The following is a 16,836-nucleotide window of genomic DNA, read 5'->3' as shown; positions in this document are numbered from 1 at the left end:
ACAATAAACGTTGTGAAGAAATGTACCCTAACTAAAATCAGGATCCATGCGAGTCTCCATAACTGAGATAACGATTGCTCTACCGCAAGTAAGTCCAAAGTTTTTCCTATTTGAGAACTTTTTACTTAAGTGCCCAGGGTGTGTATATCTATAATAAATTTTCGGGTTATCAATTCTGCAATCCAGACCCTTCTCTTTCAGTACCTAGGCTAAGTGGTTATTCCTACCTTTATCAGACCGTAATGCGTATACTCAAGTGGTTCCTACCAAAATTTCCTTTGAATCGCTTCATATTCCTTATATAGTAACATTGGGATTTCTGCATGATTTACGTCAATATAATCACGCTGTCCTGGCGTCATTATATTGTACTAAATCGTACGTTCATTCCAATATCACTCCATATGGTCAATGTAACGTGTTCACTTCAAGTTCTACTCAATTCCACCTAACAGTGCCTTATCTATGCTATCTCAAAACAAAATCTACATAATTAATCTCACAGTTTCTCGGTGTGGGTGCGTAGGTTCCGTAGGTCATGCATCTAAATGTCTCAAAATTTCTTCAAAATGTTCGGGTTCCGGTAATGTCGTTAGGTTCCTTTCTAGAAATTCAATATGGGTCTCGTGTCGAGTTTTACGTGTAGCAAGTAGTAATACGATATGTTTCGAGGCGACTCCCAAGTCCTTGGGTATGGCTGAGCATCAGTAGAAGACACTATGACCTTGTGAAAGGAGATGCCTTCCCGACTTCTCCAATTCCTAAGAGTGTTGGGGACCTATGTCCAGAAGTGTCGTTAGATCGTCGAGCAGTAGGGAAGAATGAAGGAGATAAGTGACGATCATGAAAGCGTACGGGATACAGGTCATCTTACGGGAAGTGAACAACCTTCTAATGTTCATACGTTGTACGTGGCTAATTAGAGTGAGCTCGGGGTGCGGTTATTCCGACAAGTCCTCACATATCTCCTCCTCCGAGGATCAACTTTAGTGGGCGTGTAATCTGAGGGGTACTCCTACTAGATTGCGTGAAGTAATGTTTCGATCTCCAGAACGGTGGAACGGTATTAACAGGCGGATTACAATACTAATCCTTAGGGCTAGACGAGTGGAGAAAAGGGTTCAGAAAAACATCTGAACTAGGAAAGGTAAGTTTTCCAAGTCGGTATAGCGAATGGCAGACATGAAGCAAGCATGTAATCAGGCACTACAACAACCTAGGTTGTCTAAAACAGTACACAACATGGCAATAATATCAACAGCGCTAAACAGAAGTAACATGTGAAAGCAGATAGTAATCATGCAATAGCGGAAATAAGCCTACAGCAAGTTCGCATGGCGGTAAAGATAAGCAATAGCATGCAGTAAGATCATACAGCAATAAAAGTAAGCAGTAGCATGCAGTAGTAATAAGCAGTAACATGCAGTATTATAACACAGTAGCATGCAGAAGGTCTCAAAGAAACAAGTAAACAAGCAAGTTGTAGATTAGTCCTATTAGTGAATCCTATTTGGTCCGGTCTAGACTCACTAATGCAACCTAATTCCCTACAACCAATGCTCTGATACCAACTGTGACGCCCCATACAAAACCATCGTGTACGGATCATCGACAACAGGATCATTACAAGGTCAAACACTATATGCTGTTTGAAAACCAGTTTGCATTCGTAAAAAGATAGCTTTTTACAAAAGATGACTAGAAAACATTAACATGAGTACATGGTACAAAGGTCATTACAAAGCCATTGTTTTAAAATAACGTAAGTCACGAATGCAAAATAAAAGTTCCATGCTTGAGACATCTCTAAGTAATGCCGTGAAAATCTAATACAGCAGGTCCATAACAGCAAGTCTAACAGCAAGTCTAACAGCGGAAGCAACAACGTCTAAGCACCTGAGAAATACATGCTAAAAAAAGTCAACACGAATGTTGGTGAGCTATAGTTTAAGTTGTAATAGTAACGTAAGATAGGCCACGAGATTTCAGTGCCGCAACAGCGTATCAAAACAGTATGAAAAGTATATGCATAACCGTGGGCACCCGGTAACTAGACTTAATGTTTATAACCCCCTGAAAGTACACTTGGCGAGTGCGTATGTTCACGAAGTATTAAACACCCGTTAAATGCTAGCGCGACTAGCCCAAGTGGGGATGTCAAACCCTATGGATCCATATCTAAGATTCGCGTTCACCGGTTCAAAGACCAATGACTAAACGTTATCGTGCTAAAGGGAATATTTATGCCGTTGTATAACCCACACACATATAAAGTTTAAGTACTCGTGCCTAGTATTTAAAACGTAAAAGCGCATGTATTCTCAGTCCCAAAAATAGTAACAGTGGTAAAAAGGGATGCTATAACTCACAGTGATAAAAGCGGTAAAGTTGGTAATGAAAGTACGCAAGTAGTAAGTTGGTCCGAAAGGTCGTCAACCTAAATCAAGGGTTACTAGGTCAGTAGGTTGTCTTTATAAATTCTAATAGTGCATAAAATAAGTTTAAGTGTCATCATCATCATCATCATTCATCATCATAAAAGCTAAGTAAGTTCGACAAGAATAGAGATTGAAACAATAGGCTGAATTCGGTCAGCTGCTACGACCTCTACGTAAATCGAAAAGACGCATAGTCAGTGGCTATGGCTCCGTATGTGAGTCCCATAACAGCTGACCAATTTTCAGAACCTAACTCGTCTTTGTTTGACCGTGGCGATGGTTTAAGTGCGATTAGGTCAGAAATTTCAGCACAACGTTAATAGGGTGTAGTGACTCTCGGAGGGCCATAAATCCTAAACCGTAACTCGGATTAAGACGAGGCCTAAACGAAAAAAATCATCTAATCGAACCGAACTAACTGAAAATCAAATTTCCAGTAGCCCAGGTGGCCTGATAAGATACGAAAAACAGTAGGTAAGTGCTCCAGTGGGGTTCTTGGTGCTTGATGCTCATCACGGTTCTCATCCTTGATGCTTGTAGCTTCAAGTGTACAACTTGTTGATGGTTTAGCATCACTTTTGACCAAGATTCACCATCAATACACAATATGTTAAGACCAAGTAAGAACATAACTCATTCATGAGTCTTAGATGGATGATGAACCAAGGTTACATCATATCCTTAGTCTTAACACAATTTCAATTCACAATAACTACTAAAGTTACAAACTTTACATTAATTCAACAAGTATAAGCACAATCCAAGTCTAAAGAGGTGATGGAACCCTAAGCTAGAGAGCTTGGATCCATTTCACACAATTTACAAGGTTGCAAAGCTAGAAAGCTTGAACCTTTGATGTTCTTGAAGATCTTGAAGCATAAAGCTTGGATCTTGAAGATGCATGAAGATTACAAACAAAAGTTTGAATATTTATTACAAAATAGAAAGATTAAAGTATAAAAGAAGTAGATCTACAAAAGATATGAAGATTCAAGCTAGAAAGCTTGAATCTTTGTTGTTCTTGAAAGATTCATGCTTGAATCAACAAGATATAAGTAAGATCAAGCTAAAAGGAACTTGATCTCCATAGATGAATGATGATGATACACGAAAATATTGAAGGAAAAGGGGAAGAAAAAGAAAACTTACAAGTATGGAAAGAAAGAAAGAACAAGTGTGTGAAAAATCAAAATGATCAAGTGTTGGAATGAGAGACTAAATGCGAGTATTTATAAGCATTAGAGATTCACATGGATTGATGAGGTGGCCATGAGGCCTCCTTGGTGGCCGAAATTTTGAGGGAGGGGAGGGGGAGACAAAACTTTACTTTTTGGCTAATGGTGTCTAAAGTGTGTCCTTTTGCTATAATCCCATGTGACAATTAGATAAACCTTATCCATTATGCTAGTATGACTCACTAATTAATTTATTTATTATTTATTTATTATTATGGGCCACTAGTAATTATGCTTGGGCTAATTAATTGAGTCATTAGCTAGAGTAGGGTGGGCTTGAGCCCAACAAGGTAGAAAGTCCAACAAGACTAACTATTGGGCTTTAGCAATTAAATAAATAAAATTAAGCATCCAAAGGCCCAAGTAATTATTATTATAAAATAATAATTAATATTTCGCAGTCCAAAAGTTCCGGTTCCGATAAAAGTCAAACGTGCGCGCAGTCCGCTGTTTATTCGTAACGGCAAGTAACACTAACGGTTATAAAGCATCCGGTGGAGAAGTTAAGCATTCTACATACACCAAGGCACGTTTTAAAGTATATATGAATATAAAACACGTATGCCAAGGTTCCGGAGTAATAAAGTAACACAGTACGCACAAATATGCAGTTTCGCAAAAAATACAAAGCATAAAAGCTAGTCGAAAAAGTCGGGTTGTTACATTACCCACCTGTTAATGGAAATTTCATCCCGAAATTTAAGGAGTGACTACAAACGGTACCGTATTTAAATAAGAAGTAGCGTATCAAGGTTTCGTGAGACTCGTGGGCTCAGAAGTGATTTATTTACCTCGAAAGGTACTTGGGCGTATAAAAGTAAGAATAGGTATATGCCATTAAGTAAGTCCCTTGTCCTAAGAGATCAACAAGTTGATTTTGTTTCTTGCTATCATGAATATGTCATCCGAATATATATACCCACAAAAGGAAATTTGATGTTTTTAGCCTTACAGGCATTTTCAGTAAGCTGGATGCATGAAATGCATCATGAATGTTACCAAACTCATTTAAAACATCGAGCGTTTATGTCGCAATATAAAGCTGACAGGTGGAATGGAAAATATGGCGATCACAACTATGCAATTTGATGTATAGATAGTGTTGGCCGCGGATTTCACTAACCCCTAAATTTTGGAGGGAGACCATAGGCATACGGAACCCGATATTTAAGAACGTTTCATTTGACTAAATGAATTGAAATTTTTAGCTGAAAGTAACTAATCGGACTTATTTAAAATGCAAGCCATAATTATCTATAGTGTCTTCAAGACGGTCTGAACGAACAATGAAGTATATCACCTTAGTTTACCATACTACAGGTGAACAGTTCCATAATGTAACTTTTTTCTTTCAGTTACATGTTGGGGTTAGGGTTAACATTAACTAGAACAACATATAGTTGCAACCGGCGAAGGAAGGAATGTGTGGAGTAACCATATCCGTGTTACAGACGTTTTAAGCAGTCCCTTCCAAGAGGATAACAAGATTCATAGATTCTTAAGGTATCTTATGTTATATTTCCGAAAGAAAATCGCACGAAAGGTGTGGTCCTTGAACGAGAGTGAATTCTCCGAACAGTTCGTTCTGAATTTATCTTTATACTTAAGGGGATGCGCGGATGAGAAGATACGTGAACTCCTGGTCATAAAGAATGATTTACTCCAAGTTAAGAGAATCTCCAACAATGATTTCCTGTACCTCAACATAATGAATCCTAGAGATGACGTTTACGAGGGTGTTGCAATTAGCCGTGAAATATTGACAGTAGAAACCTAACTAGTTCCTTTCCTACAATCGGGTAAACACTGAGTGTACATCAGAAGACTGATTTATCAGCTCGCGTTTTTGCCAAGTCTAACCTTAAGAGGAACATTTCATGAGCGCAAAGACTTCTTAACAATTTTTTTTTTGTTTAAAAAAATCTGCCACCCAAAGTGGCTTAAGTGTTTTTAACAAGGATTTTAATAGTAAGCTTCATCCCTAACGGAGGGCGAGAAGAAGTGTGATCCATACATGGTGTAGCTTAATACGAAAACCTTTAAAATCAACCAAGGAAGTTTTGAAAAACCTTTAAACGTTTGATGTGACAATATAAACGGAACGAAGTTCTTAGTAAATTTAGAAATATGTACAACGTGTACCATTTTGCATAAAACTATTTGACTTAAGTTAAACAACTCATTAAAGGAGCGATTGTTAAATAATTTGAAGGTATAACTTAGTAGGTATTAACCAAAATAAGTAAGGGTAAATTTGTTAACTTAATTATATATATATATATATATGATTTTATAAATCACGTATGTGACCGAAAAATTTTATTACTTTCATTTGTCCATAATCTCGTGCGGACCGCACAAATAAGCAACGTGTAAAATCAAAATATTTTGATAAATATAGTTTTTCGTATTTCAGAGGTTATGAGTTGAAAAAGGTCGAGTGAAAAATCTTTGAATCATCGGTTGACATGTTACTAGGTAATGAAAACTAATGACTTAAATGTAATTTTGAAAATTATCAGGACCTAAGTCTTTGGCCCAAAAATGTTCACGTACGAAGCCGTTGCTAAAAAGTGAGGTATGAAGGATAGAGCATGAGGATGAGAAGTTAATTGTTTCTTGACTTTGCAAAAATGCCAAACAGGTTATGGCCAATATTAAAGTCGGAGTACTGATGATGTTAATATCGCTAGATGAGAATCCCTTGGAATAAGTCAGGACTTTGAGTTGTGTAAGATAGAGCATCGCTCGGACAGGTGTGAAGGATAAGATCCCTAGGGTAACGCAGTAATTTTGAATGGTTTAAGTGTTGATGGATGCCCGAAGGCTCTGCATGATGTGGTAGTAAGTGCCTTCATCACATACACACCCATGAATCTCTCGGTTTCGATGGTTGTAAAGTCTCCATGAAGACTTGGATACGAATAAGCAACGAAAATTTTTATATTGACAAGCAACAAAAATTTTATAAAAATCGTTTAAGGTGACAATGTAAGAAAAGAAACGAATTTCTTAGCAAACTAGGGTTATGTGCAACACGTACCATTTTAAGGTAAAATATCTTTTGAATAAAAGATTTGATTTGTAAAAGTGAAAGTAAAATTTCATGTGTACTAGTCAAAATAAGTAATTATTTAACATATACGGTTTCTAAAATTTGTACGAATGACAATAAAATAAATTTTTATAAAACTTTGAGAGGATCGCACAGTAAAATAGTGTGTGTAAAATTTTGGCAAACAAATTTTCATATTTCGGAGATTACAAGTTGGAAAACGATCGAGTAAAAGATTTTTGAAAATTGCGGGTGACATTTGAGGTAATAAAAACTATTGAATTTAAATGTGGTTGATGACTTTTAGTAGGACATAAGTCCTTTGACCAAAAATGCTTAAGTGTGAAGTTGTTGCTTATAAGTGAGATACGAGTGGGAGAGTATGATGATGGGAATTAACTACCCATTGATTTTAGAAATTTCGAACTGGTACGACTAATATTGACGTAAGAAGGATGATGGTACGATTATCATCAAATAAGAAATCTCTCGGAGTAAGTTAGGATTTAGAGTCGTGTAAGAATGAGTATCAAATAAGATTCCTGGCCAGTCCTTAAGATAGAATTTGAATTGCCGAAGTGACGGGATACATTTTCCTTTATGTATCGTTGTGCAGGTTTGTCCATTGTATCGGTTCCTTTCATGGCTAGAAAGTGAGCAGATTTGGTGAGGCGGTCAACGATAACCCAGATGGTGTCATAACTACCTATTGTTTTTGCTAGTCTTCAGTGATAAAAGCGGTAAAGTTGGTAATGAAAGTACGCAAGTAGTAAGTCGGTCCGAAAGGTCGTCAACCTAAATCAAGGGTTACTAGGTTAGTAGGTTGTCTTTATAAATTCTAATAGTGCATAAAATAAGTTTAAGTGTCATCATCATCATCATCATTCATCATCATAAAAGCTAAGTAAGTTCGACAAGAATAGAGATCGAAACAATAGGCTGACTTCGGTCAGCTGCTACGACCTCTACGTAAATCGAAAAGATGCATAGTCAGTGGCTATGGCTCCGTATGTGAGTCCCCTAACATCTGACAAATTTTCAGAACCTAACTCGTCTTCGTTTGACCGTGGCGACGGTTTAAGTGTGAGTAGGTCAGAAATTTCAGCACAACGTTAATAGGGTGTAGTGACTCTCGGAGGGCCATAAATCCTAAACCGTAACTCGGATTAAGACGAGACCTAAACGGAAAATCATCTACTCGAACCGAACTAACAGAAAATAAATTTTTCAGTAGCCCAGGTGGCCTGATCAGATACGAAAAACAGTAGGTAAGTGCTCCGGTAGGGTTCTTGGTGCTTGATGCTCATCACGGTTTTCATCCTTGATTCTTGTTGCTTCAAGTGTACAACTCGTTGATGGTTTAGCATCACTTTTGACCAAGATTCACCATCAATACATAATATGTTAAGACCAAGTAAGAACACAACTCATTCATGAGTCTTAGATGGATGATGAACCAAGGTTACATCATATCCTTAGTCTTAACACAATTTCAATTCACAATAACAACTAAAGTTACAAACTTTACATTAATTCAACAAGTATAAGCACAATTCAAGTCTAAAGAGGTGATGGAACCCTAAGCTAGAGAGCTTGGATCCATTTCACACAAGTTACAAGGTTGCAAAGCTAGAAAGCTTGAACCTTTGATGTTCTTGAAGATCTTGAAGCATAAAGCTTGGATCTTGAAGATGCATGAAGATTACAAACAAAAGTTTGAATCTTTATTACAAAATAGAAAGATTAAAGTATAAAAGAAGTAGATCTACAAAAGATATGAAGATTCAAGCTAGAAAGCTTGAATCTTTGTTGTTCTTGAAAGATTCATGCTTGAATCAACAAGATATAAGTAAGATCAAGCTAAAAGGAACTTGATCTCCATAGATGAATGATGATGATACACGAAAATATTGAAGGAAAAGAGGAAGAAAAAGAAAACTTACAAGTATGGAAAGAAAGAAAGAACAAGGGTGTGAAAAATCAAAATGATCAAGTGTTGGAATGAGAGACTAAATGCTAGTATTTATAAGCATTAGAGATTCACATGGATTGATGAGGTGGCCATGAGGCCTCCTTGGTGGCCGAAATTTTGAGGGAGGGGAGGGGGAGACAAAACTTTACTTTTTGGCTAATGGTGTCTAAAGTGTGTCCTTTTGCTAGAATCCCATGTGACAATTAGATAAACCTTATCCATTATGCTAGTATGACTCACTAATTAATTTATTTATTATTTATTTATTATTATGGGCCACTAGTAATTATGCTTGGGCTAATTAATTGGGTCACTAGGTAGAGTAGGGTGGGCTTGAGCCCAATAAGGTAGAAAGTCCAACAAGACTAACTATTGGGCTTTAGCAAATAAATAAATAAAATTAAGCATCCAAAGGCCCAAGTAATTATTATTATAAAATAATAATTAATATTTCGCAGTCCAAAAGTTTCGGTTCCGATAAAAGTCAAACGTGCGCGCAGTCCGCGGTTTATTCGTAACGGCAAGTAACACTAACAGTTATAAAGCATCCGGTGGACAAGTTAAGCATTCTACATACACCAAGGCACGTTTTAAAGTATATATTAATATAAAACACGTATGCCAAGGTTCTGGAGTAATAAAGTAATACAGTACGCACAAATACGCAGTTTCGCAAAAAATACAAAGCATAAAAGCTAGTCGAAAAAGTCGGGTCGTTACATATCACAATTCTACATCCCTCGTCCTTTTTAGGGACGAGGAATGTAGAATTGACAGAAAGAAAAATGACAAGAAGTCAAGAAAAAGGACAAGGGATGTAGAATTGTGATACATTAGGAACGAGGGATGCAAAAAAAAGTAAAAGGACGAGAAGTCAAATTTGATGTAAAGTTCAGGGACGAGGAATGAAATTTTGTCTATAAATTAAAATAAAATGTTAACTTTTTGATGTCATAATATCAACTTTAAATATATACTGTTGTCCAAATAATCTGACATGGCAATTTAGAGGAATTAAATATTAAAATATTACATAATTCAAACAAAGTATGTGTAGATTTTTAGCACACGTTTAAGCCAAAATGAAGTGTTGATTAACGCTCAAATCTTCTATATATCTATATCTTATCTATATATCTTATCTTCTATATCTATATATATATATATATATATATATATATATATATATATATATATATATATATATATATATATATATATATATCTACAAAAGTTAGTCCAAGATCATTAAGTATGATTATTTATTATAATGGTAAAAAATTATTATGATGGTAAAAAATTAATAACATCATCAACCCATTGTGATATAGTAAAAAAGTTAAATTTATATTATAAGAATAATTATGATATTTACTCCATATTAAATTAGAGACTAACTATGATTTACTTCATATTAATTTGTAGTTAAAGTAGAAAACAATAATTAGCATGCTGTTGTAAATTTAGTAGTAAAATATGGATGGTAATTAGTCAAATATGGATAGTAAAATTTGTACTATATATATGTGGATAATGAACACACATATACACACCATTTTTCTTACATATAAGAAATATACTATCTCTCTCTTCCATTACTACTCTCTCATATTTAAGGATTGTATAGGCTTAGGTCAAAATTAGTTATAAACCTACTGAATTATAACACGTTATCAGCACGAAGAGCTTAGTGTAATCAAAGGATATCTCAAACGATCACGAGTCAATAATCAAGGTATGAAATTATTAAGGTTTTTCAGACTCGGACATATCAAATTTTGGACTACTAACATTTTGAACTACTAATTTTTATTAAGTTCTTAGTGCATTTGTATTGTTCTTATTATATGGTTGGCTCTGCCACCTAAATTATATATGGTCGACACTGTCGCCTAACTATCATTTATGTTTACTAACTTTTATTAACTTCACTAACATTTATATTTATGTTATTTAAGTTATATATGGCCGGTTATACCGCCTGAATTATATTTTCTGTAATCTAACTCTTATTAACTTCACTAACATTTATATTTATGTTAATAAGACCTCATGATTGTACGCAACACGTCATTTGACAACACGGTACTTTATGTACGCAACACGTCATTTGACAACACGGTACCATGGGTCGAGATTAATTCCGATCAATACGAATACGATGGGGTCTTTATATGTTATCTAACATTTATGATTACTTATGCAATTAATCATTATTTATTTCATGCATACTAATGTTTATTCTTAAATTTATAATTTTAAAAGTTAAAATAAAAAAATAGTTTGTATTTTTATTAAAAGTAAATCTTAAAAGTTAAAATAAGAAAAAGTAGTTTGTACTTTTATTAAAAGTAAATCTTAAAAGTTAAAATACAAAAAGTAGTTTGTATTTTTATTAAAAGTAAATCTTAAAAGTTAAAATAAGAAAAAGTAGTTTGTATTTTTATTAAAAGTATATCTTAAAAGTTAAAGTAAGAAAAAAAAAGGGGATGGTAAAATGGAATAGTTTTTTGTCAAAAATGAAGTTTTGAAAATGAAGTGGTCTCCTTCTATAACTAAAAAAAATATATACTTTTATCAAATGAATTTTTTTGTGGCCGACAATTTCAAACACGAGTCCGTGTTTAGTTTATCAAGAATATCTCTTGCTTTGGTGAAAGGTCACGATCACGATATCAGGTGTTGTGAAAGAATTAAAAAATTGGTCAAGTGGCCTTTTAAAAACTAGAAAAAAAATTTAAACAAAAAGTTTTTTTTATATATTTATAATTTACGGGTAACGTAAAAAAAAAGGAAGTTTTTTTAATAAAAAAAAAAACAAAGAAAGTGTTTAAATGAGTTTTACAGAAAGGGGGAAAGCAAAGTAAAAAAAAAAAACTTTTTTCCAAACAAAGGTAAATGAAAGTAGGACTTAATACAAGAAAAAAGTAAACATCTCCTAGACGTGATAAAATCTATCAATGATAAGTATTAGACTTGATGATCTAAATGTGACAAAAATGTTTCAACATGTCTTATGTTAATTTTCTAAAATAAGTTATTATTATTCCGAGTTTAACACATATACATATGTTAATTAAAAACAACCTTTTTGTTCTTATGTAGTGTTGGGTTGCAATTTTGGTTGTATGCCATAATTCCATCCAGTAGAGTGACAATAGAAAACTTTTGATGATAATCAATAAAAAACTTTTTTCCAAACTTGTCAAATGTTTTGTTAAAAACGTGACCGTTGAAAAAAGGAGGTTGAATAATAAAACTTAAAAAACAAATTATTTTTTTAAGAGTGTGCATCAAAATGGTCCGTTTAATAATGGGGAGTAAAAATGTAGTCAAATTGTTTCAACGAACAAGGGTTCAATTGGATGTCTCTTAAAAAAAATCCGCGGGTACGGGTGATGGATCCAATGGATCCGCATCCACGACCCGCGGGTGCTATCCCTAATTGTGACAAGTACAAATCAACTAAAAGTCTAAAAAATAAATGCTCTTATAGGGATCAAATGTTCACAATAATTGCCTAAGCTAGATATGAAACAAATAGTTCATAAAAAAAAAAAAAGGTCGTTGTGCGTTTTCGGGATGATAGCCGAAATACACTTACAAAAGTAGGTCAGCCGTCAATTCTTTATGGCCATATCAACGTAGATCAATAAAATCATTTATGGTTTTGATAAAAGATTAATTAAAAATTAATTGTTTTTTGGTCTTGGATTCTCGGTAACAAAAACAAAGGTTGTTTTTGGTTGCCACAACAAACAAGACAGAGGTTGTTGACTTTTGTTGTTAAACATGGCACAAGTGAACAATAACAATAGATTATTGTTTTTGAAAAGAATAATGATGCGTTAATTTTATTGTATAAAATAAAATTAAAGAAAATGGTTTTCATTGATGACTATGAACAAACGCAAACAAAGTGTTTGTGGTATTTGGTGATTAAAAAAAAAGTGCATCTAAAGCTTCTACTGAAAATAATATGCATCTAAAGCTTCTACTGAAAATTAATGTGCAAGGTACAACGTATAACTATATGGTCAAATTCATTTGAGCCTTCGGAGTCACAAGTATATGATGTATATATATATATTACTCAATTAACAAAATAGTAAATCTAAATTAATTCATATGAATAGTAAACGAAATTAATTAATTTACTATTCACATAAAAAAGCGCATATGATAAAAAGCGCATCGCATATGATAAGCGCATATGATAAAAAGCGAATATGATGAAAAGCACAACGCATATGATGAAAATCGCATATGATTAAAAGCGCATATGGTGAAAAACACAGCGCATATGATTAAAAGCGTATATGGTGAAAAGGATATATGATAAAAAAAAAACACATATGGTGATTTATAAAAAAAAAAAAAAACACATATGGTGATTAATGGAAAGCACATATGGTGATTAATGAAAAGTATATTGTGAAAAAGAATCACAAATGTTTCTTGAAAGAATTCAAGGTAAGATATATGAACCAATTCATCCATCATGTGAACCATTTTGATATTTCATGGTTCTAATAGACGCATCTAGCGGATGGTCTCATATTTGTATGTTATCAAGCCGTAATATGGCATTTGCAAAGTTTCTTGCACAAATTATTAAATTGAGAACACATTATTCTGATTACACCATTAAAAGGATGAGACTTGATAATGCTGGTGAGTTAACATCTCAAGCATTTAATGATCATTATATATCTACAGGGATTGTTGTTGAACATCCAGTTGCTCATGTGCATACACAAAATTGGTTTAGCTGAATCAATAGATAAACGCTTACAGCTAATAACTAGACAATTGATAATGAGTACAAATCTCTCAATATTTATATGTGGACATGTAAATTTACATGCTGCGACATTAATTCGCATTATACCATGTGGAAGTCGTAAATATTTTCACTTAATACTTGATTTTGGCCAAGAGCCAAATATTTTCTACCTTAAAACATTGGTTGTGCAGTGTATGTTCCAATTGTATCACCACAACACAATAAAATGGTTCTTCAAAGAAAGATGATAATATATTTTGGATATAAAACATCTTCAATCATAAGATATATTGAACCCATGATGAGTGATGTTTTTACAGCACGTTTTGCTGATTGTCATTTTAATAAAACATTGTTCCCTAGATTAGGGGGAGAAATAAAAATAAAAAATAAAATGATGCTTCATGATGTGAACATCAATTAAGGTATATTGAACTCGCACAAAAGAATGTGAAACGAAAGTTCAAAAATAATGCATATGCAAGAACTTGCAAATTAATTACTTTATGCATTTACAGATATAAAAAAGTGACTAAATCATATATACCAGCGATAAATGCTCCAGCTCGAACTGAAATTCCAAAAGCTGGCAATAATGTCACTGTTGAGTCTTTGCCACGCATCAAACGTGGAAGATCAATTGGTTCCGAAGATAAAAATCCTCGAAAAAGAAAATCAGCTGATAATGAGGTAAGAGAAAGTGTTCAAGAAGAACCACAAATCAATATTCCTTCTGCAGAGGATATTGATAAATGTAAATACTAAAATTGCGATAAATTATGCAATATTATGGAACCGAAATGAAACTAAAATCTCTATGAGATATTTTCATATAATGTTACAATGACATCATGAATAAAGATGATGATCTGGAACTAAAATCTGTCATTGAATATACAAAATGGACATGATTGAGCTCAATGGAAAGGAGCAATAAGAGCTGAATTAGAATCGCTCGATAAAAGAAAAGTTTTCGGATCAATCGTTATCACTTTTAAAGATGTGAAACGTATGGGATACAAATGAATTTTTATCCGAAAAGAAATGTGCAAATGAAGTTACAAGGCAAAACTAGACTTGTAACTCAATATTTACCACAAAGACCAGAAATGAATTAGGAGGAAAAATTATCCTCCTGTAATGGATACAATTACTTATTAGATACTTAATCAACCTGGTAGTTACTTAAATGCATCTCATGGATGTTGTTACTACTTATCTATATGGATCACTTGATAGTGATATATATGAATATACCTGAAGAGTTTAAGGTATCAGAAACATCTAATACAAAACCTAAAGAAATGTGTTCCATTGAATCACAAAGATTTTTATATGGTTTGATACAATAGTATAACGGATTAAGTGATTACTTGATAAGAAAAGTGTATACATATAAACTTATTTGCACATATGTTTTAATTATGAAAACAATGACCAGATATATATATATATCGTAGTTATTTATGTCAATGGTCTTAACATCATATGAACAAATAAAGAGATCTATGAAATCATTCAACTTCTAAAGAATTAATTTGAAATGAAAGATCTTGAAAAAACCAAGTATTACCTTGGATTGCAAACTGAACATATGCCTAATTGTTTACTTGTACATCAAACAACTTATACCGAAAAGATTTTAAAACATTTTTTTAAAGTCAAAACCATTGGTTGTTAGATCGCTCAATATTGACACTGATCCATTTCATCCCCGAGAAGATCATAAAGATCTTTACGGATCAGAAGTTCCATATCTTAGTGCAATTGGGGTTATTATGTATTTTACAAATTATACAAGATCTGACTTTTCTTTTACAGTTAATTTGTTGACAAGGTTCAGCTCATCCCCTATCAAAAGACATTGGAATGGGATCAAACAAATAGTTTGATACCTTCGGGGAACTACTGATTTATAATTATTTTATTCTAACAACTCGAAACAAGATTTGTTTGGTTATACAGATGCAGATTATTTATCTGATCTACATAAAGCTAAATCTCAAACTGGATATGTATTCCTAAATGGAGGCACCGCAATATCATGATGTTCTCAAAACAAACACTTGTTGCAACATCATCAAATTATGCCGAAGTGATTGCATTACATGAAACTACTCGGGAATGATTTTAGTTAAGATCAATGATACAAATCATTATTGATTCTTGTGAACTAGAACGCTATAAAAGCCCAACAACTATCTATGAAGATAATACAGCTTACATAGTACAAATGAAAGAAGAGTATCAAAAATGACAGAACAAAACGTAAATGCTGACGAGGCGCTAAAGCTATAAACGGTCTTAACGGTCATAAGTTTGATGGAAAAGAATGGTATATTGGTAAGGCTCAGAAAAAGACTGAAAGGGAATAGGAATTGAAACAACAGTTTGAACAAACCATGAAGGAGACTGTAGACAAATCACGTGGACCAAACTTGTACATAAAAGATTTAGATGATACAGTTTCAGATGAAAACCTCAGATTCTTCTCATATACTCAAGATCTCGTAAAAGACAATCAGATTAAAATGAGATACGTTCAATCAACAACTCTGTTGATCTTTATACTCAATTGGTTGACACTAGCACTCAACATGAAAATGTTGAGAATGATCAAATGGATGATCAAAGTATACAAGACATTCGCAGATCTGGTAGGATTAGTAATCCTCTCTCAGTATGATGTATTTAACTAAAATGATACATATTAACGTGAGTTTGAGAAGATTGTGGAAGATTTTGAGATTTGATTTGATTGTTATTTGGTGAAATAATGGCTATCCCGCGGATCCTACATAGTTGGTCAAGGTCAAGGAGGTTAAAGTTTGAGTTTGTGAAGATTTGATGCTTGTTGATTGATGTTTGATGGCCTTCTAGAAATTGACCCAACAACAACACCTCCTTTGTTTCCTTTTAATTCACACCTTCTATTCTCTCTCCCTCAATTCTTACTTTAAAATTATTCGTCAATATGCTTCATCCAGTGCTGATTCTCGATATACTCCTCACTTTTATATCTGTCGTTCTTCTTTTTCATCTACCTCCAGAAGAATCTATTTACTTCTACTATACTCTTGGTTTTATAGTGTTTTTAGTTCTCCCGTGTCTTTATATTGCTATATGCATCGATATATACGGTTTATAGTTTCCGGGTTGTTGTTGGGTTTTATATCTTCCCTTATATTTTGATGTCCCTGCTTCTGTCTTCTATAATCATTGTCATCCCCAATTAATGCTCTCTTTTATTTGCTGCGATTTAACACATATACTTGTAATCGAGTAACTACATTTACATACAGTTAGTGAGATAATTGTTATTTTAATAATTTTATGTTTCATCAATAAGT

Source organism: Rutidosis leptorrhynchoides, chromosome 5 (genome assembly GCF_046630445.1).
Source record: "Rutidosis leptorrhynchoides isolate AG116_Rl617_1_P2 chromosome 5, CSIRO_AGI_Rlap_v1, whole genome shotgun sequence".
Classification (NCBI taxonomy): Eukaryota; Viridiplantae; Streptophyta; class Magnoliopsida; order Asterales; family Asteraceae; genus Rutidosis; species Rutidosis leptorrhynchoides.
Note: the sequence above shows the minus strand (reverse complement) of the source record.